The following is a 21,405-nucleotide window of genomic DNA, read 5'->3' on the forward strand; positions in this document are numbered from 1 at the left end:
CAGCTGAAAGCAGCTGCCTGCTCCCAAGGTGCTGAGCATTGCAGGAGACAGGGTAGGCAAGGGCGATCGTGCACAGACAGGGAGGAAGCAGAAGCCTTCAGCTGGCATATGGGAAATGAGATGGGTATGGGTGTGACGAGAGCGGAGATTCGGGGTGGGAGGAGGCTGAGTGGATTTTCAAGCAGGTCTGGGGGGAAGGCTGAAGAGAGCCATCTCCTTCCTTCCCCGAAGTCTTCAGGGCTGTGCCTGCAGGCTGTGGGGTGTCCTAACCCCCAAGATGGCTAGCACTAAGAAGGCAGAGCCGCAGAAGAAAGCCCAGAAAGCCTCTGGGTTGACAAGAGTGGTGGGATGAGATTAAAGCATGAGGCTCTGTGGTCAGACTTAGCCAAAGTTCTCGGACATTTGGAGACTAGCAGGGACTGTGGGAAGCCCAGGGTCCAGAAGGGAAACATGGGCTTCTCTTAGCCCAAAGCAGTAAGTAGAGCCTCCTCGGGCAGGAGTACCACTGTAGACGGCCCCCATCCACTGTGAGGGAGTCAGGCCCACTCTGGGACAAGCCACCCACGAAATGGGGATAAAACCTCCTACCATGCCGCGTGAGGCTCCAAATATGACCCAGTTTGGTCACTGTCCAATCCCCTGGCTGGGCTACCATCCAGGAAGTGATGCCCTCAACACAACACGCAAGGCACGCGACAGCCTTTTGCCTTCACAGGCCCTAGGATCCCTGTCTGGCTCGGGGCTGCACAATGGGCAAGTCCTGAGGTTCTTCCATGGCAGACAGGCCACTTCCGTCCCCTCCTTCTTGAGCACTTCCTGCTTTTGACACTGGTACACACACGTGGCAGCCGCCCAGCACCCTGCATGGCCTGGGGCGAGGGCAGGAGACAGGCAAAGCAGGACTGGATGACACGCACATTCATGCCCTTCCACCTTGTCCCTGTGACCAGGGAGCTGTTCCTAGGTCCCTCGCCTGAAGGTCCCGGGCTCCCAGGGCTTACGATGAATGAAGTCACACTAGCAGGGGGACAGCATTGGCACTGCTACTCCTGTCCTCCTCCTCAGCTGCCCCTGCCACCTCCAGGCCAGCTCCCATCCAGGAGGCCTCTGAGCACAAGGCACAGCCTGACTGTCTGCAGGAAGTGAGAGAAAGGATTTCCTATGTGGGTCATCGGGCAAGAAGGATGGAGCAGGCCGGAGGCCTCAGGGACAAGAGGGCAGAAAACAGCCTTCGCTCAAGCTTTGCCTGGCAACTGGGCCCCCAGTGCCCCAGTCCAGGGTGCCACTCCTAAGCGGTGGTGAAGGAGGGGCCTGCCTGCCTCTCCACAGACTGACGCTAACACTTCTGCCCCTGCAGGGTCTGAGCTCTCTGCTCCAGATTGTAAGACCGCTCTGAAGCCAACGAACCCACTCCTGGGTGTATTCGTGCAACCCCGTTATCACACAAGTGCACACACGTGTCAGACATCCACACGTCCTATGCCGGGAGGAGGCAGGTGTCACACAGGAGTCTGGATACAGACAACGAGGTGGACAACCGCCGTGTCACCACTCAGGGGGTGATACCTAGGTCTGAAGAAAGCTGAAGGGTGTTTCTGGGAGTCACCTCAAAACCCAAAAGACATGCTGAGGATCTGTCTCACCCCCATAAATCCTAAGCTAAAGCTTTCCTGAGCGGCATCTGGACGAGCCCCTTTCCCCTATAGGCAGCTTCAACCAGAAACACCGCTCTTTCATTCGCCAGGCACAGGTGACACCCATGAACATGCCCTGGCAGAAGGAACGAGAGATTGGCTGGGTCCCCTGAAGACAGTGCCAGGGTAAGGGGTGGGGGAGGGGAAGCTTCTAGCTGAGAACACCCCTGAAGGCAGTCTCCCAGCTAAGAAGGCTGTACTAGCCAAAAAGCCCATCACCCTCTCCCATGCGCACTGCCTCTCCTAGCTGAGCCAAAGCCCTGCTCAAGCTCCCTTCTGAAGCAGCAGCGGTTTCTTCAGCCTCCTCCCTACTTCCTCCTATGGGAGCCCCTTCCCTGATGCATCCTCACCAGACTCCACTCGACCACCAACAGAGCCCTCCTCTTTGCTTTGGCCATTCCTATGTGGCTCTGGGGCCACAGACCTAGGCTCACTGGGGACAGTCACAAACCCTTGTCCCTCAGACTCCAGAGGCTGAAATGGGAGGGTCCCCAGGGGTAAAAGAGTGCTTGTCAGCCTCTGTGACGTATGTAGAGTGGCAAAAGTGACCCACTAGTCCGAGGGCCTGCTTAGAGGACTAGGACCTTGGCCTTGGACTGCAGCCAGGATCTGCAGCCCTGAGCATCAGCTGGGAGGATGGGGGAGGCTGAGGAGCCCGTTCTGGAAGAATGAACCAGATCTATCCCCACCTACTCCCCAAACCGTGTGTGGAGTTGTGTGTGTGTGTGTGTGTGTGTGTGTGTGTGTGTGTGCAGCCCTGGCAGTTGGAAGAGGGAGGGAGGAGGTTTACTTAAAGCCCTGGAAAATGAAAGAGAAATCCTCCCAAATCCCCGACTGCCGTCACTAATAGCTGAAATATGCTCTTGACAACAAGGTGAAAGGCCCGGGATCCTCCAGGCCTAGCTGAGAGAAGGGGTTGAGACCTTGGCTGGTCCATGAGACCCTCTGGCTCTCCTGATGGCTTCTTCTGGACAGTGTCTCATAGGTTCTTGTGCAGCTGCTCTGGAAGACATCTAGAGGGCATGCAAGGGCAGTGTATTCACCATGGTTCTCAGGGATGGCTGGCAGAGCCTTGCCAGCCTAAGTTGTTCCCTCAAGGTCCATGTCTTTCTGTAGGGCCAGCCGTTGACAGGTCCCCTGCAAGTTGGCTGGGCCTGTCTCCTGGACTTGAGAGGACCATGGGAGGCACCGGGGAGAGGCAGGCCCAGGAGCAGCAAGTCCCTGTAGCCCCCAGCTATGGGCGGAGGGAATGGAGGTATCCCTGTAGAGCTGGCTGCTGGCCATGCCTCGGTCCTTATGTCCACACATGGCCACAGATTCCTGCTCCCAGAACCCATGCTGCACCCCATCACTTATGTATTAGCCCATGCATTGGCATAATGCATGCTTGTATGATGCATTGCATGCAATGGGCCCTTACGTGCACCTGCCTGAGCCCTGTGAGCATGGGCAGGGCCTGCTTGCTGCTTTTGTGGCCACTCTGGGCCCCATGGTTATGAAATAAAAATTTCCGAGATTAGCCACTGGGTGTCCAAGCCAAAGCCTTAGAAAGTGCTGGGAGACAAGAATCCAGGGGAAGCCCCTCATCACCTGATCAGGCTCGGTGCCAGGCTGGCGTCCTCTGGGAACTCCGCGTTAATACTTCTCCCCCAGGCCTGTCTACTATGAACCCCAAGAGCTGGAGCCCTGGCCCGGCCAAGGACTTCAACATGCCACAGAAGGGGGCAGCTGCTCACTCGGGAGCTTCTCGTGCACAAACCGATGTTCCTAGACAAAGTGATTTGGGGCGGAGGCAGGCAGAGGCTCATGGGAGACCTTGGGATCCAAAGAGCCTGCTTCCTGCTGCCCAGCTTAACTCTGCAATGTCAGCAGCTATTACAACCTCTTAGCACCTCAGTTTCCCCACCTGTAAAAACGGAGATGGCGAGTGGAGGATCCAATGCTTGCAAAACGTTTTGAACGTAGTCTGCACAGAATAAGCACTCAAAACCGAGCTGGGGCTGGAGATGGCTCGAGCAGTGAAGTCCTGTTCTTTCAAGCACAAGGCTCGAGTTGTGTCAATAGAACACGTTAAAACAAACCTGAGCACGGTGGCTCTCACTTGAAGCCACATGTGCTGGGACTATAAAGGCAGGCAGATCCTTGGAACCCTATGGCTGGCCAGAGTAGCCCACTTGGAAGCTTCAGGCCAGTGAGAGATCATCTCCAAAAAGAGATGGAGATGGACAGTACTAAGGAATAACACCCAATTCTGTCCTCTGGAGGTCTCTACACACACACACACACACACACACACACACAGTGAGAGCGAGAGAGAGATAGAGAGCGCGCTGTGCTATTTTATTTTAACACTGGTCCAGGTGTCAAGCCCTGAACAGGCCAGAGCCAGTGGCAAGGAGGAGGCAAAGGCAGACTGCCGGGTGAGTAACTCAGCCGTTCTGGTAGTGGTTGGCCTGGCTTCCTCTGCTCATGGCACTGAAGAATCTAGTGATCTGGAAAGCAGGGTATGGAGACAAATAGTACCATGATAGGAGGTTGCTAACCCAAGCACTCTCTGGGTAGGAAGAACAGAATCCTGAAGTGGATGGACCAGGAGCTGCAGGTCTGGGAGAATTCTTTCTCCACTGGGGTGCAGTGCCTGCTTTTCTGAGGAAGAGCTCTACAAGCCTAAGTGAAGTCGGCTCAAGGGAAGGGAGGCCATCTTCCCTGTGCTGAGGACAGAGGCAGAGTGGATGTTCTGCCACCTCCAGCAATCCAAGAGACCCTCGATGGTGTCTCCCAGGGTAACAGGGGCCCTAGGCAGAGCAGGCAGGACTTGCCCAGAACTATGGTTTGGTTAGGCCAAACCATCCTGGAAGAATGAGGGTGAGGGGGGTAAAAGTTCCGGGAATGGGCAGGATGGTGGGTGCTCAGGGATCACAGTGTCTGTTGGAAGAGATAGTGTCAGAACAAGGTAGAGAAGGGGGCTTGACTCTCATCAGATCAGACCCCTCACTTCTTCTCCCTCCTTTAGTCCCCCCCATTAGAGTATCAGTGTGACATTAACAGCTGACATTCATAAGCTCTTCTTCTTGTCTGCCAGATCAGCCTCAGCCAGGAAGAATGGCTAATTACAGCCACGATGAAGAAATATCAATGAGATTGGCGGCACCTGGTACCTGCCTGTTGGAGATTAAGAGACTGCTGGGTCCGTCTCTCCAGGACACTGTGACTGGGAGGAGGGAGGAGAGCTAGTGTGGGGAAGCGAGCCATTTCCCGGGCAAGGACTTCTCCACCAAGGCCCAGGGCTGGGCCTGCACCAGGAAGAGGATCTGTCCCAGCCCCCATTCATTAGGACTTCAGGCCTGTCTCTGCCTGTCTAGGCCTCAGTGTCACCTTCTGCCATATGGGTAAAATAATTCTAGTCCTGTCTGTTATTTTGTCTTTTTTTTTTTTTTTTTTTCCAGAGCTGAGGACTGAACCCAGAGCCTTGAGCTTGCTAGGCAAGTGCTCTACCACTGAGCTAAATCCCCAGACCCTCTAGTCCTATCTGTACTGTGTAAAGGAGAGAGTGAATGAGGGGCAAGAGCCAGGCAGGGGGAGGGGGAGAGGGTGCTCTATAAGCAAATGCAGGAGGTTTATGGACTACGTCAGCCACAGGTTGAAGCAAAGGTGCCAAGGCCACCAACAAAGGGATAGGCATGTCCCAATTTAATGAACTCTCAGAAGAAAATTTCATTAACACTCTCAATCAGGTACTAAACTGTGATCATAATTAAATGGGCCCTGACAGCCCCACACCAGCATGGTCTGCTGGCCCTGAGCCTGGGAGCTGTGAGGGCTTTCAAGACTTCCAGGTCATACACAAACTCTGACCAGACTCAACTGCAGGCCATCCCTTTGCTCGAGAGAACCTGAGAATGCCATGTGTGGGGTCAGAAAAACAGGCTCATTGAGAAGCTTCTGAGATGGTCAAGAGCAGGCACAAGAAACATGTGCTGGATGGTCATATATGAATCAGGGTCACATACTCTGTCGTTCATGACCATGTACAGAAGAGAAAGAGGCAGATGCACAGATGCACGCACTCAAAAACACAGACACAGGGAGACACATATATATGATCGGACGTCCAACACACACATTCACACTCAAAGCTGCTGAGGCTCCAAGATGGACTCTCACTGGCCCTTGAGGCCCTCTCTGGTGATAAGGAAATAAAAAGCCCATGCTGCCTCTGGATGCATGTGGCCTCCCTAGCCCTGGCCAAGCCATGCAGCAGCGACTAGGATGGCTGGGAGGCAAGGCCCAGAGTGGCCTAAATATTTCACAGGAGATTTTGCTTCACAGAAAATCCCTACTTCGTCTCTGTGCTTCTCAGGGTATAATTACCCATTAAGTGGGAGTCGGCACTGCCTCTGGTTCTATGAGGCCCTGGGAGCTCCTGGCCAGGCCTCTCCCAGCTCTCACTTGCTTGTCTCAGAGCACACAGGAGAAAGCTGGGTGTCGTTTTGGAACATGGAGTATCCTAGTTTAGAGTCACCTCAGTCCTGGGTTCTCAGACTGCCAGCTTCCAAGTGAGAAGGAAATGAAGCTAACCACTGGGCTCCCCTCTCTCTCTCCAGTCATGTTTCCTGGAAAAATGACAGGGAACACATCAGGCACGCACTGGGGGAAGGCAGACCCTGTGGCTGAGCCTGGTGATCATGACCCTGCTCTCAGAAACTCACTTCTTCCCTCTGCAGGCTCTAGACTATGTTCCCAGGGATGAAGTTCAGCCCAGGAGGATCCCCTCCAGAACACCTTCTAGGACTGCCAGGGCAGCAGCCCTCCATCGCTGGTGCAATCAAGGGCTGATACAGCAGCGGGTGACAGCGCCTGAGGGCCTATGTCCAATGCCTCCAAACCAAGTAGGGTTCAGACCCAGCAAGTCCACACCTCAGAACGGACCCAGGAGACTCACAACATGGCTTCAAACAGACCTGGGCTCATGTGCTCACAACAGCACTATTCAGAACCACTCTGAAGTGAAAACTACCCAAAGGTCCTCCGATAGCTGATAAACAAACGTGGCGCCCGTGTTGGACCAGTACGCAGCTGTGAAAATGGTCAGAGCACTGGCGCACAGCTTAGAGGAACATGAAACAGTGGCGCTGAGGGCCAGGAGCTTCTGTCAGTCCGATTTGAAACCGGAGTAGGTCGGTGGTGGCCAGAGCCTGAACGCAGGCAAGAACAGGGAGGCACTGCTCATAGGTACAGGGTCTGTTTGGGGTGATGAAAACACACTGGAATTAGATAGTGATTATGGTTTCATAATCTTGTGGCTGTCCTAAAGACTATTTCAAATGGCAGCTTTTATGGTATATGAATTACATCTCAGTTTTTTTTTTAAACCAAGTTGCTTTAAATGGAACAAAACACACGCACATATGAGGCCTCTAATGTTTTGCCTCTCGCTTGCACATTTGTTTCCCTCCCAGGCATGGAAGCCCCTGAAAGGGGGGAGTGGAGCCCAAGGCCCAGCCATGGTCCTAGAGTTGCCCACCAAGAGCAGGTACTTGGCTGGAACAGTACCAATGCGCTACCCAGGATGTACCCACATGCTGTACCTCAGGCTGGCACCAGTCCAGAGACATGGCCCTAAAGTCAGGTGGCGGGCTGGCTGCAACACTCGGAAGAAAAGCTGGACCTTGTGTGACCAGGCTGTCACAGCGCTGGCACAGATGGGCATCTCTGCCATTGTTTCCTGCCCTGTGGCCCTCCAGATTCCCCGAGCCTCGGCATCAAGTCTGCTCATCTACCTGGCAGTCTTCCTCTTCAGAGATGACATTCACCCAGCCCTTTCCGCCCTTCCCTTTACTTAGACTCCCTTCAAACTCTTGCTCAGCCATGCTCTCGGGTACCAGGCATTTCCTCCCTCCCCGGAAGACTCACTTTATCACTTCCTGCTTCTTCCATGGGGCATCCTCCCCTGAGCACTTGCTGTATTTTGGGGAACCTGTATTTTGAGTGCACATAGCTGCAGGGTGACCCAGGACCCACCAGACCTCCAGCTAGAAGCGAGGCAGCTGGTGACTCAGGGACTGGTAACCACCAATGAGCACCAGGTCAGGGGAGGAGAAAGGGGGGAGGGAATGGGGTGGAGGAGAGGTTGCTCTTAGTCTCAGGGTCCCAGCAAGACTAAGCCAGGTCTAAGAGAGTAGGGACAGTTGGGTGTTGGTTATCTTTACGTATGTGACGGCCACCTGTGGACACTGACCATTCATGGGCAGAGAGAGGTAAGGGGAGGACGGACGTCCCACTCAGGCAAGCAGTCCCCTTCTGTCCCCTTCCCAGAGCACAGCTGCAAAAGCAACTGAGTGAGACTTTGTACCCCCCGGGGCTATCTTAGTAAGCCCTGTTCCTATATATGCCTTGAACCTTGAACCTGACTCTGGCGGCACACAGAGCCTTAGGCCTCCAGGCAGGGTAGGTGGACCGGCTCTTGTAGAACTGGAGGAGATACCAGATGGCTCACTCTCTCTCCTCCCCCTCCGAAGGGCTGGATGACAGATCTGAACTGTGGGTGTTGGAGTTGGGTCTCAGCTGAGTGACTGCTGACAGCTGGGCCCAGGGTGGATCATGAGTGGCTGATTTTCTGACCTTCCGGAGACCAGACACACAACAGGCCTCCTGATACTTGGTGTAACAGGTGCCTAGTAGACACCAGCCCCCTCTCTGAGCCCCACCCCGGGCCTCTTGGGGTTGTTGCTCTCCTCCCCCATCTTCCCTCATGTGATCCAATCACCTCCCTCTCCAGGGGAGGCTATGAACTGCCAGGTGCACTCCCCAGCCTTTCTTAACCCAGATACACCTCAGCAGGCGCCACTTGGTCCCCTCAGCTGGCTGCCAGCTAACCCCTCGGAGGTGTTAACTGATAATGAAGACGTTAGCTGTAAGCTGACGTGTAGTTCAATGCCAGGAGTATTTTGGTCTCTCCAGGTTGGTTTTGGAAAGGGGAAAACCTTCCAGACCTAGCCAAATGGCAGACAGGGATGCAGGGGTGGGGATGTAGGGGACAGTTGGTGCTGGAGCCTTCCATCTCTCTGAGAGGAACAGAATACAGGCCTTCTAGTTTTTAAAAGTACCCCAAGAAGGAGGCCCCGCTAGCCTCAGTTTCCTTGTGAGCAGATGAAGAAACAGAAGAGTAACCTCACAAAACTGTGTTGCCAAAAGGCCAATTGCAGTGAAGCTAAGGGCATGTGCTGGGCTCAGGAGAGCGCCTTGGCCTGTCACTCCCTTCTCCCCTTTCAGTCATGTCAGCGCCCCCACTCCTTGCTCCTCACACTGTTTCTATCAACCACTGAGTCTACTCTCCCAGTTTCCAAAGTCTTTTCCCAGGCAGAGGCAGGTTGCTGCACGGAAGGAGAGCTCCTTCCTCAAGGAACACTCGTGTTGCCGCCTGAGTGACAAGTGTCCCCAAGTACTGAACGGGATACCCAGTAAGTGGAGCAGTTTGGGATCCTTAGGAGGTACAGCGTTGTTGGAGGAAGTATGCCATGGCAGGGGTGGTGGTTTTCTGTGAGTGGTTGACCTGTGATCCCTCACTTCCTGTCCCTGCTGACCTGTGAGCCCTCACTTCCTGTCCCTGCTGACCTGTGATCCCTTGCTCTCTGTCCCTGCTGACCTGTGATCCCTCACTTCCTGTCCCTGCTGACCTGTGATCCCTCACTTCCTGTCCCTGCTGACCTGTGAGCCCTCACTTCCTGTCCCTGCTGACCTGTGAGCCCTCACTTCCTGTCCCTGCTGACCTGCTATGTGTGCCTGTTGTCATGCTGTCCCAAGATTAGGACACTTCCTCTAGAAACATGAGCCAAAATAAACCCTCCTAAAAGTTGCTTGTGGTCATGATGTATCACAGCAGCAGAAATGTAACTAATACAAATCCCTGCCCCAATTCACACACTTCAGATGCACCAGAGGTTTAAATATAGTTAAAAATCTTATAAACAATCAGAAAAATGTTTAGGGCAGTTAAAAAAAAATCAGCAGAAACTTTAGGGGGAAAGAGTGATATGTTAGACTATAGGAAAATGTTGAACTTTTGAGGGATTAAAATAAACCATACAGTTAAATGGGGAAAAAAAGAAGTATATAAGAAACAACCTGTGAAAAACTATTTGGAACACAAATCAAAGAGTTAAATTGTGTAACCTTTCACAAATCAATAGGATGTCTTTCACTGCCCCCTAACCACTGAGGGGTCTCACTGAGTCACTCTGTCTCCCAGCCCACCTGACACAGGCTGGGAACCATCTTCCTTTGGCCTCCAGGAAAACACAGTGGTGCATCCTTAGCTCACTGCCTGGACTCCTAAGTCTAGCTGTCGGGGGGGGGGGGGGTTCTCTCTGCTCCCAGCCTCTAACCAGAGGAGGTCCCGGCGAGTCCTGGGTTTCTCTTCTGTCTTTGCTCAGCTCTCACTTAATCGCAAGGCATCATAGTCTTTAAGCTGAAGACCAGATATCTGTGTCTCGAGACCAAAATTGTCCCAGAGCTACGGCCTTTACCTCTGCCAACCCCACAGTCCCCCTTGGAAGTCCGTTGGTGTTCATCCTTTACGTGTCCACATTCGGGACTGGAGCATAGGTATGCCGCTTGGGCCCCGTGCTCAGAAGGGCCCTGGGCTTGCTTAATGTTCTCCTGTCCCACATCACTTGGAAATTTAGAAAAACTATACAAAGGGCCATCGAATTTCACTTTGATCTTGTCCTCATATAGACCCATTTTTTCCCACAACTTTCCATTCTCTTCACAGCTGGGTCACTTCCCTGCAGCTTCCCCTTTTCACTCTGGCTGTTAGTCAAGCTTCCCTGATCTGAAAATCCAAACTTCTGAGCTACTAACATGATGTCACAAGCATAGAAGTCTGTACTGTGGGACTGGGGATGTAGACCACTTGCCTGGCACGCACAGAGCCTTGAGTTCAGTCCCGGGCACCAGGCAGATCAGGCAGAGTGGTACATGCCTAGGATCCTAGCACTTAGGAGCTGGAGGCAGAAGGATCAAGTCCTGATATTGTCCGGGCTCCTCTCCTACTGTGTGTATGTTGTGTTGTTTTGCCTTTTTAATTACTTAATGTGTAGGTGTTTTAACCTTTCTGTATTTCTGTGCACGTATGTGTGCCCTACCCTGGAGTCCAGAAGAGGACATCAGATCCCTGGAATTAGAGTTAAAAGTAGTTGTGAGTCACCAAGTCGGTGCTGGGAATCAAACCTAGGTCCCCTGGAAAAGCCACCAGTGGCTTAACCAATTAGCTATCTTTTCCAGTCCCTCCTGTTGTTTATTTCTTCCTAGAACTCTTGTACACATACTGTGTTTCATGTTCCCATCTGCTTCGCCTCCATTAAAGCATAAGTTCCATGGAGAAGGTGTTTGGGTTAGCTCGGTTCACTGTTATTTTCCTAACCAAATCAGTGTCCAACACAAACAAGGCTCCTGATGTCTACTGATAAATGGACATGGGTAGAGAGAAATGGGTAGAAGGCCTGGGTAGAGCCAGCTCACCAGCAGAGTCTTGGAAATGGCCAGTGGATATGTACATTATCAGTGACTGGAGAAACGGAAAGTAAAACCACTTTCTCCTATCAGATTGGCAGGAGTGTAAGTGCCTGCCAACGATGGTAGCTGGGAAGGACAGTCCTGTACACTGTCTGGGACTGTGAGGCAGTCCAGCCTCCCAAAAGTGTGTCTGGTTGTGCGGAACAGATCAAATGTGGAATAGCACAGTCTCTGACTTGGGTAGACCCGTTCCAGAGACATCTTGAAGGTCTCACAGTGCAAGCGTACACTGACAAACAAACCCAGAGGTTCCTTGAGTGAGGTTTATAAATAGTCAAATGCGGGAAACCACCTAAATGGCCCTGACAGGATTAATAATTGATGAAGAATTTACAGACCATCTACACAATGGATATGAGAGGGAAGATTTCCATAGATAAACACGGCTGGTCCACACATTTGGCAAAAAATAGCATGATGAAGACATGCGCCTGGTATAACCATGCATTTTTTTAAAAATATGTTTGCAAGCACAAAGGAAAAGGTCCAGAAGGACAAACATCAAATGCTTTAGCAGTGTTTAGTCCCTGGGAGGAACGGCTCTAACTCTAATGGCAGGCTTTCATTGCCCAGGTAGGCAGCTGGGTAGGAGACATACTACTTTAATATTGGGAAGATGCTTCTACCCAGGACAAAAACATCTTGGGTCTCTGCTAGGTAAAAGGATACAGAAGGAGGTCATTCCAAGGCCCCTGTAACCCTACCCCAACTCATCCCTTAGCCTCTCTGCTCCACCTCACACCTCAGGCACTCTGGGCTCTTTCTATTCCTGATTCCCTTCGCAGCTCCACTCCTGTCTCACACTCTGTTCACAGGCACACAGGCCCAGCTCGACTCACCCCATGACCTCCTCAGCCTAGTTCTGCTATTATGAGGCAGAAAGGGACTTGCATTCTTTGCTTTGCTTTTCCAAGACAGAGTTTCTCCATGTAATCCTGGCTGTCCTGGAACTCTCTCTGTAGACCAGGCTGGTCTTGAACTCATAGAGATCTGCCTTTGCCTCCCAAGAACTGGGATTAAAGGCATGCACCTCCACCACCTGGCCAAGAATCCTGCTGCACTCTTCAGGACCAGGACTGCAATCCCAGCCTCATAGGGCAGCCATGGGGGCAGTTTGGGGGGAGGGGCAATGACTGTGACCTAAGTAGGCCAACTGCCTTGGCTGCAGGATGGCCAGAACAGGGGACCAACTGTACAGATAGGACATACCTAGGACTGAGGGAACACTTCCTCCAAGGAAGGAGCTGAGAACTTCCAGATAAGAGCTTGACCGCGGTACCAAAGATTCAAAAGCCAGAGTGATAGTGAAGAAGCTGCAGGGGCCTCCTGGGGTAGAGAACTTGGCAGGCGTGCATGGCACACAGATCCTGAGTGCCATGCTGGGCCTCTCTGAGTAAGCACCTGAGAGAGGGACTTCAAGCCCTACATTGGTATCCCTCCACGGCAGGGGTCAGTCACTGAGCGCTCGCTGTCTTGGTCAAGACCCTGGTTCCCACACTGAGCCTTCGCACCCCAGGACAACACAGGCACATTGAGCTGCCTTACTCCTTCCCTACCTGGCTCAGATGGCACAGGGAGTCAAAGGCGCTGCCAGAGGCCTAGGGAGCAGCAGCCTGCGGGTCTCAGCCTCAGCACACACTGTAGAGGAAGAATGGGAAGGTTAGTGTGACAAAGATGGGCTTTCAGCTACGCTGGAGTGGGTGACCCTGGACAGCTCCCCACTGCCTTGCCCACTGAGCTCCAAGCTACAGTCTAGGCCTCTGGGTAGCAGCCTCCATCCCCATTCCCTAGCCCACCCTGAGTGACCATAGCCTAGGAGCACAGACTCCCTGTCCAGTTCTTTCTTCCCCACTGCCCCCTCGGTGTTCCATGGGTCTGCCTACCTTGGCCTTATGAACACAGCACACAGAAGGACAGCCCGGTCACCCCTCCCCCAACAAATCCTCTTCACCATTCCATGCTGTCCACCAACTCTGTCTCCTGCTCTCTGGAAGCTGCACTGATTTGCCTCCAGCCATTAGCACCCAGGCTTCTAATCTGTCACCCCACAACACTATCTGTGAGATCCCCACTCCTGCCTCAGCCTGTGGGTCTTTCTGGCTACTTTCTCCTCTGGGACTGACCTTCCTATGCTGGTGACTCCCACCCTCCTCTTAATCATGGTCTCAGCACTGTTTCCCTTCCTCACAGGCCATCACATTCAGGTCTCCATCTCTCACCTATTCCTCAGTGGTACCCAGAGCATGGCCTTCAGGCCCTGCTCTTCTGCCTCAGCCCAGGTTGCATCAGTGCCTCTACCTAACTCCCCCTCAGCTAGGTTTCAGCCCAAGGCACTTCCTCAAAGAACCCTTGACCACAGAGCGAGGAAGTTGTGGGGGCCTCCATGTCATGCTTCCCCCCACGTGTGTCACCTGTCCCTGTTTCAACCGTTCTATAGAACACAGTCTCTCAGGCACAGTAATCGAGGTATAATTAATGTGCAGTTCAGCTCACCCTTTCCACTGCACGGTTCTGTGACAACTGTATACAGGCATGCCACCACCACAATGAAGGCAGAGAACAATTCTGTCCCAAGCCTCCATGGACTGTCCTTTGTAAGCAATGTCTCCTTAACCTCTGGTGACTATTGACCTGTTTCTGTCCCTATAGTTTTGCTTTCTCTAGTGTCTACAAATAGACTTCTATGTGGAGCCTCGCGTCTGGTTCTATTCACTTAGCACAATGCATTTGAGATTTATCTGTGTTGTCTTATGTCAGAATCCCATTCCTTTTTATTGCTGAGTAGTATTCCATTATTTATCCACTCCACTCACCAGTTAAAGGGCACTTGTGTTGTTAACCAGTTTTTGTAGGCTATGAATAATGTCACCATAAATATTCATATGTTTTTTTGGTTTTTTTGTTTTTTGTTTTTTTTTGTTTTTTGCATGAGTGAAGCTGTTTCTCTTGGTAGGTACCTAGCGTTAGCACTGTGAGGTTGTATGGTCAGCTTTATAAGAAATCGCCATGTTTCTTCGCCAAAGTAGCTCTACCATCGTGCACTCCCACGAGCGAACTCTGAGTGTCCTGGTTGCTCTGGGACCTCTCCGACACTTCGCACTGTCAATTTGTCAAGGGACCAGTGCTTCAATAGTGTAGCAGTCTCTCATGGGGGTTGTGGTTTGTGCCTCTCCCGGCCCCCAGCCTGCTGGCCGTGAGCACCTTTTCCTGTGCCTCGTTCATTTTCTAGCACCAACCTTATAGGAAACTTTCTTCTTAGCTTAATTGTTTTATTTTATTATGTGTGAATGTTTTGCCCGGTGTCCATGGCAGTTGGAAGAAGGAGTCAGATCCCTTGGATCTGGAGTTACAAATGGTTGTAAGCCTCTATGTGGGTGCTGGGAATCAAACCCGAGCCCTCTGAAAACCGCCATTGCTCGTAACCTCTAAGCCATGGCTCCAGCCTCCCGTTTAATCAATTACCCATTTGTTTTCCATCTACTCCATCAGTGTCCGGTGCTGGATGGTGACAGTGGCAACTGGCATCCATACAGCCCTGTGCACTGTTTTAGCACTTCACAGATACCAGCTCATTTAAGCCTCAGAACCATCCTAAGAGAGACATGTTGTCGATAGCTCCCTAATTTGTTTCTTTGTGGTGCTGGGTCCCTGAACATGCTGGGCAGGCCCTTTACCCTAAACTGTACCACGAACCCTCCAGTGTTCCAATTCTGCATAGGAGAAAACAGAGACACAGAGAAGGAACCACCCACAGCCACACAAGTAACAAGGGGCAGAGCTGAGTTTTCACCTGGTGTTCAGGACTCAAAATCAATAATCAGGACATTCCATGGACCACAACAGCCATGTAATAAACTCTGGGCAGGGCAGAGGAAGCACAGCCTTGCCTTTGTCGCTCTAACAGTGACCCTGTAGTGGCCTTGGGAGCAGAGTGTGTTCACACAGGAAGGGCATGCTCTCTGCCCTCTATAGCCATCTGGGCTTGGGCCAGCAGGCTGTGAGTGACACTGATGGACTCCTCCTGCTATCACACCCCCTCCTCCCGCAGGCCCTGGAGGCCACATGGGGAGGCTGAGGGACTACAAGGTTTCGTCTGGCGGTTGGTCCCTGAGTGGCGGGGTGCACTCAGGCCTCGCCAGCTCACCGTCCTGGAGCTTGCGCTCCACAGTAACAGAGGAGAGAGTCGGGGAGCACCAAGGCCCTTACTGGTAGAGCACAGACGCTGAGCCAGGTGACCGCAGCTTGGCCTCCCAGGATAGCTTTCTGGTAGGCAGAACTATGCCCCTGTGGACTATCTAACTAACTGAGGTTTGGGAGAGGCCACCACAGTTGCCAGATGTGGAGTTTCTTCTTCACAAGAAAGGTGCTCCCAGGCCTGACAGAGGGCTCCCAGTGGGGATATCCCGACATGGAGATGGGAGGTAGGAGCTGAGGCAAGGTGACAGTGCCATGACACTGAGAGTCTACAAGGGCCTGAACTTGACTTTAGGAAGTCCAGGGCACCCTGGGAGTGTCCACCCAGCCTTGGAACTGGGGCCAGTTCTCAGGAAGACTCCAGGTCCTCCATGATCCACTCAGCTGCCCAGAGTGGGTCATCATGGGGAAGGAGAAACCCTCAGGGCTTTGGTATGGCTAACTTAATTGTAGGCTTATATTTCAAACTCACTGGCGCTTTACTTGGCAATTATCACTTTAGATATGGTTGTGCTCCTATGGGAGCATAGAACACAGAAGAGAGGCAGCCCACCTACCCCAAGGTAACATTCACACTGGTGGCATTCAGTGAAAGGCCTTAAAGTTCATATGATCCCTGCCTCTTCTCACTTTTTCTAGGACTCGAGACCCAGTACAGGGGAATACCCCCTCCTCAAAATAGCAGGTTCCCGCTTCGGTCCTCACAGGCAGTTAGAAAGACTTTCTAGGTCAACTCATCTTCTCGTGTGATTGGCTACCGATTTCCATGCATGCATGCATGCCTCCATGCATCCATAGGCCAGCCTGGCTTTGAACTCCACCAAGGCATCATCTGTAAAGCAGCTCACAGGGTTCTGAAATGTGGTGGAGAATGGAGATGGATGGGAGTGGAGGTTGTTTGAAGTGAAGACGCCCCTGGAGTGAGGGCAGGTTGAGTGGGACCCTAGGGGACCTGGAGACAGGAAGCCTCTCAGAGGCTGTGGATGGATGGCTTCTGTCGGATGTGGCCATTCAGGAGGGCCAAACGGCATCTCACCACCTTTTAATTTTCTTTTATGTACATGGGTGTTTTGTTTGCATGTATGTCTATATACTACATACATGCTATACCCGCGGAGGCCAGAGGAGGGCACTGGGGTCCCTGGAGCTGGAGTTACAGAAGTTGTGAGCTGCCTTGTGGGTGGTGGGAATTGAACGAGGTCCGTGACTAGTGCTCTTAAGCACTGTTATCTCTCCAGTCCAGCACCCCACAGGTTTTTGGTGAAGAACAAACTGTCCTGGAAAACGGACACACCACCAGCAGCAACGGCCACTCTTTTCTTCCTGAGGTTTCCCTACTTGGGTGGGAAATCCAAACTTGCAAGATTAGGGACATCTCTGAGCATAGGCAGTTTCACCTGCTACAGGCCCAAGAACTCTGAGTGGAGACCTGCCTTAGAGCACAGAATCTGCCCAGATGTGTGGTGGGCAGCTGTGCCTTGGAGTAGCCGTGCATTCTTGATTCTGATTCCTGACAGGGATTCTTTCTGGGGTCAGATTTCAGGAGTGGCCTGGGGATAGGGCAGCTGGGCTGGGTCAGCTCAGGCTGCACGCAGCTGAGCACACTCACAGCGTGAGGGCTGTCACCTTGGAGTGGGAGGTCTCCTTCTCAGAGACTGGGCCACGGTGGATGAATGGACAGGTTTGTAGGAGATGCCTGACCAGAGGGGCCTCAAGAGAAGCCCCAGAGGGCACCATAACTGCCCTCCTTTGATTTTTTTTTTTTCTTTCCTGCCAGATTGGGCTTTAATTCACAGTCTGGCAAGGGTTTGATACCAAAAACAGAGGACGAAGTTTCGAAGACAAATGCTGACAAGATTCTTAGGGGGACGGGGAAGCAAAGGAATGAGGTTGGTGGTGGAGGGCTTGTGGAGGGAGAGGAGGAGGTGAAGGCAGAGCCAACACAAAGGCAAAGGGTGAGGCCATTGCCAGAACTGTCATCACCATCGTCATTGCCACCACAGATGCACTAACGAGCCCCTGTTCTGGGCGTACTGACTCACACTGCCCACAGACACCCGAGGAGTGGGCACTGTAATCCTCCACTCTCAGGGTGGAGGCCGGAAGGACAGAAAGATGAAATGTCTCAGAAGAGCAAGACCACACATCAAACACAGGCTCCATAACTGTCCTTAAGAGTCCCCAATGGTTCCAGTTGGTCACAGCAGAAATCAGTGGGTGACTGTGGCGGGAATTCTATGGGGCGGGGGAGGCTGGATCAGAGTTTCTTAAAAAAATTCTTTGCACCATTTAGTGCCTCTATGACCCTCAGTGAGTAACATGATGTCTCTAGGTCTAGTTCCTTATGGAGGACCAAGTTTCCTAAGGAAATAGGGGAGGGCGGGAGAAGGGAGAGAGGAGGAGAGACAGAGACAGACAGATGGGGGAGCGGGAAACAGAGAGACAGAGACAGAGGGGGTAGTGGTGATACATATATTCCACGAAAGTAACCCCCCCCCAGCCAGGCCACAGTATAGATGCGACACTATCCAGAACCTCTGAGCGTGTACATGACACACATACGTGTGTGTATGTGAGTGAAGCATGTGCTCATGTGTGTGCTCATGTCTGTGCCCTGCAGAGGTGAGCACCCATGTGCGTCACACACATTTCCCTCCCTAGTCCTATGCCCTACCAAGAGTGGAGGTGGTACCAGCCACTCAGCCATCAAGCCAGACACCATGCTCTCCCAGTCTCTCACCATCACATCCTGTCACCATGGCCAGACAGCTCTAGAACAACCTCTTCAAGCTCTACCTCTCCCTCATCTCCCACTGCCTTGTCTGGCACAAGGGCCCAGTCCAGCCAGAAGGACCATCCCAGTCACACCTGACCTTGTCCCTGTTCCACTGAGAAAGCCTCACAGGAAGTCTCTCAAGCTGGACGCGTGCCTCAGAGGCACAGGGCAGCCTGACAGACTTGACTAAATAAAGATGTAAGGCCTCACCATGGCCAGAGATGCCATAAACAGAGCTAAAACGACAAACGGCTGGCTAGGGAGAATATTTCCAACACAAGCAACAGACCAAAGCTTGACCGTTCCTAATGTGCTAAAAGCTCCTTTATATCAATAAGAAAAAGGCAAAAAGAAAAGAAAAATGGGCAAAGGATCTGAACAGTCAACTCACACAGGAAGACGCGCCCGTGGCCAATAACCACATGAAAAGATGGCCTCGTTGGGAAGGCACAAAGTGAGTGCTGGAACCACAGCGAGGCATTCTTCTAGATTGGCAAAAATTAACAAGACTGAGTGTGCTGGGGGTGGAAGGCGGTGGGGCAGCCACTCCCTCATCAAGGACAGGCAGGCGCTGGCCTTATCTTTCAGAAGAGCGATGGAGCTGTCAAAACTTAACATCTGCACCCTCCTCCTGCAACTCCGCCCTAGAAATCCATCCTAGGGAAATGCCTACGCGTGTCAGCGAGACACACACACAAGGATAGCCAGCGAAGCACTGTTTGCAAGAGTGAGGAACGGTAGACAGCGCGAGCATCTATCAACCAGAGACTGTTACACAGATCACACTGTGTCCAAACAATGGAATACTAGGCAACGATTACCAAGAACACTGCAGGCCTGTGCCGTGGCGTTGACAGATGCCCCCACACACTGGTAAGTGACACATAGGGCTTGCAGAACGATAGGCAGATATGATTCTGCTTCTTTACTAAAGTATGACACAATAAACATGCTTGTAAAGGCACAGGGAAAGTTCTAGAAGGAGACACACCTGACCACAGCAGCAAGGCATTGGCAGCAGAGGTTTTGGGGCACAGGGGACTTTCTCTCCTACAAGGGTGCAGCTCTTTGCCTTTTTTCCTGGCATGTCCCCACCTCCCTGTGTGCCTCACCTAGTCCCTTTTCACGCTGCTGCTCCTATGTCCCCATCTTCTGAAGCCCTTCCAAAGTGCCACCCCCAAAATACCTTTATGGGGCCTTTGCAGCGAAAGCAGCAGGTAGAGAGCATGCGCACTGTGTCCTGAGTGCACGGCAAGCCTGGCGCTTGCTGAATCACCCCTTCGTGTCACAGCCATCTACAGCAGGCCCGTCATCAGCTCTTTAATAGAAGAGGAAACCCAAGCCAGAGAGGTTGCAGGATCTTCTCATGATCAGGGTCCGTCAGCCAGGACCAGGAGAACCCAGACACTGCCCTATGTGGCCCACCGCCTCAGCAGTCCAGGCCGGGATTCCCTGCTCCTGGGCCTGCTCAAACCTTAAGACTTGCCGAAGAGGCCCTGATGCCACCTGTCTTGATATTTTCCCCACAGCTGGGCATGATGGGAAGATTCGCAAGGAAGTTTATTGAAGCAGGAAGCCGGCAGGCACCCAAGAAAACACCAGATGGAGAAGGATTGGACCCTGTGAGGGACACACTGAGCCAGGACAGAAGAGAAGACATGGACCCCAGAAGATGGGATGATGGGTGACCATCATAGGGGACCTCAGCTACCTCTTGTGTACCTATTGTGTGGCACGATCCAAGGACAACTGGCCTAGGACACCAGGGACAAATAATATCCTCAGCTCCCCATGTGGCTGATATATTAGAGGGGCCCAAGAGCCAAGATGTAGGCAGGCAATAGCTGTGAAATGGTGTCCAAGGGAAGTGCCTGGCCCTGGGCCCACAGTCAGGGGCCACGGAGGAAGAATCTGGGCCTCAGTCTGGAAGGCTGCTGGGCTGTGGGTGGAAGAGGATGACAAGAGGCACGCACAGAGCTGGCACACCGAGGCAGGGCTGGCTGGGAGGAGAGACGTGCAAAGCCTCAGGGAAGAACCCTGCTTCCGGCTGGAGGACAGTCAGGGTGGAAAGCCATGGGATGTGGCGGGGTGCCGGGGACCCTTGGAAAGGGATGATGCTGGAGGAAAACTCTGGCAAGGGAGGAAGTGGCTTGATGGAGGATCTGAGCAGATGGGCCTCAGGGGATCTGACCTCAGCCTGGACCTGGCTTCTGTACTCCCAAATGCATAGGGTTAGGAGACGATTGAGGGTGAGTGGACCATTTGGATACTGGTCTCCCTGGGGTGCCTGTTGTGAAGAGTGAGTGGGCTTGGATGATCACACGCCCTTCAAGGCCACCACCCCAGGGAAAGTGTGAAGTGTCTATTCAGGGAGACAACTTGAGATAATGTGACCTCAGATTCTGTCTCTTAGTGTGGCTTTGGAGACAAAGCCAGTGACCCCGGGCAGGCCCATGCGTCACTCTCTTGGTCTTCCTTTTCTCAGATGGATGGCTTCCATACTCCTAAATGCTCAGGGGTGAGCATATGAGGGAAATGGGGGTGAGGAGATGCAGAGGGGTGGGGTCTAGGAGGCAGAGGAGGCAGAGGATGAGGACAGAGGACCACCCCTCCCTCCATCCCATGCTCTGAGCTATGGTCAGGTAGCTCCATAACCCACCCCTGCCCAGCTAAGGCTCCCCTTACTTCCCCAGGCCACAGACCCGGCTCTGGATGACGGTGGTGGCTCAAGGCTCTCTGACTGGCTCCACTAGGTCCTGCTAGTGCTCAGCTGTGTCCTTCAGGTGGTAAGAAAAGGACACCTGACAGCATGCCCTCAGAGTGAGTGAACCCTAGTGTGTAGGCCTAGAGGCCACAGGCCCAGCACACAGTGGCTTGGCCTGGCCATATTCAGACGAGCATCTCTGCATGGAGCCCTGCCTGTCTCTAAGCCTTCTAGGAAAAGAGCACACATGGCTTCTTAGTAAGGTGCCACTACCAGCCCAGTGCCAGGCACACCGCCAACCCTCCCCAGTGGGAGTACCTTGGCTCACTGTGAGGGTCACAGCTAGTCCCGAGGAAGAGCCATTTACCCAGGAGGGGGCCAGCCTCTCACGGGCACCTTCCTCTTTCTCTTCCTTTCTCTGCTGTCCCCACCTCCAGTCCTCCACCTCCTACCTGCTCCAA

The 21,405-nt window shown here is 52.8% G+C and overlaps 1 protein-coding gene across 10 annotated transcripts in view; it reads right to left on the reverse strand.

Annotated features, from left to right (window-relative positions):
- The window catches only part of Lingo1 (leucine rich repeat and Ig domain containing 1), a 176,557-nt gene that overhangs the window by 41,539 nt on the left and 113,613 nt on the right, over positions 1–21,405 (reverse strand). For 9 of the 10 annotated variants that reach the window (XM_060374374.1, XM_021633558.2, XM_060374383.1 and 6 more), the window contains one exon: positions 12,827–12,908. The exons of the other annotated variant lie outside the window; for it this stretch is intronic. The gene's annotated coding sequence lies outside the window, so the exon portion shown is untranslated. The remainder of the gene's footprint in view (positions 1–12,826; positions 12,909–21,405) is intronic. 10 annotated transcript variants of the gene reach the window in all.

This window comes from Meriones unguiculatus, chromosome 1 (assembly GCF_030254825.1).
Source record: "Meriones unguiculatus strain TT.TT164.6M chromosome 1, Bangor_MerUng_6.1, whole genome shotgun sequence".
In the NCBI taxonomy this organism is placed as follows: Eukaryota; Metazoa; Chordata; class Mammalia; order Rodentia; family Muridae; genus Meriones; species Meriones unguiculatus.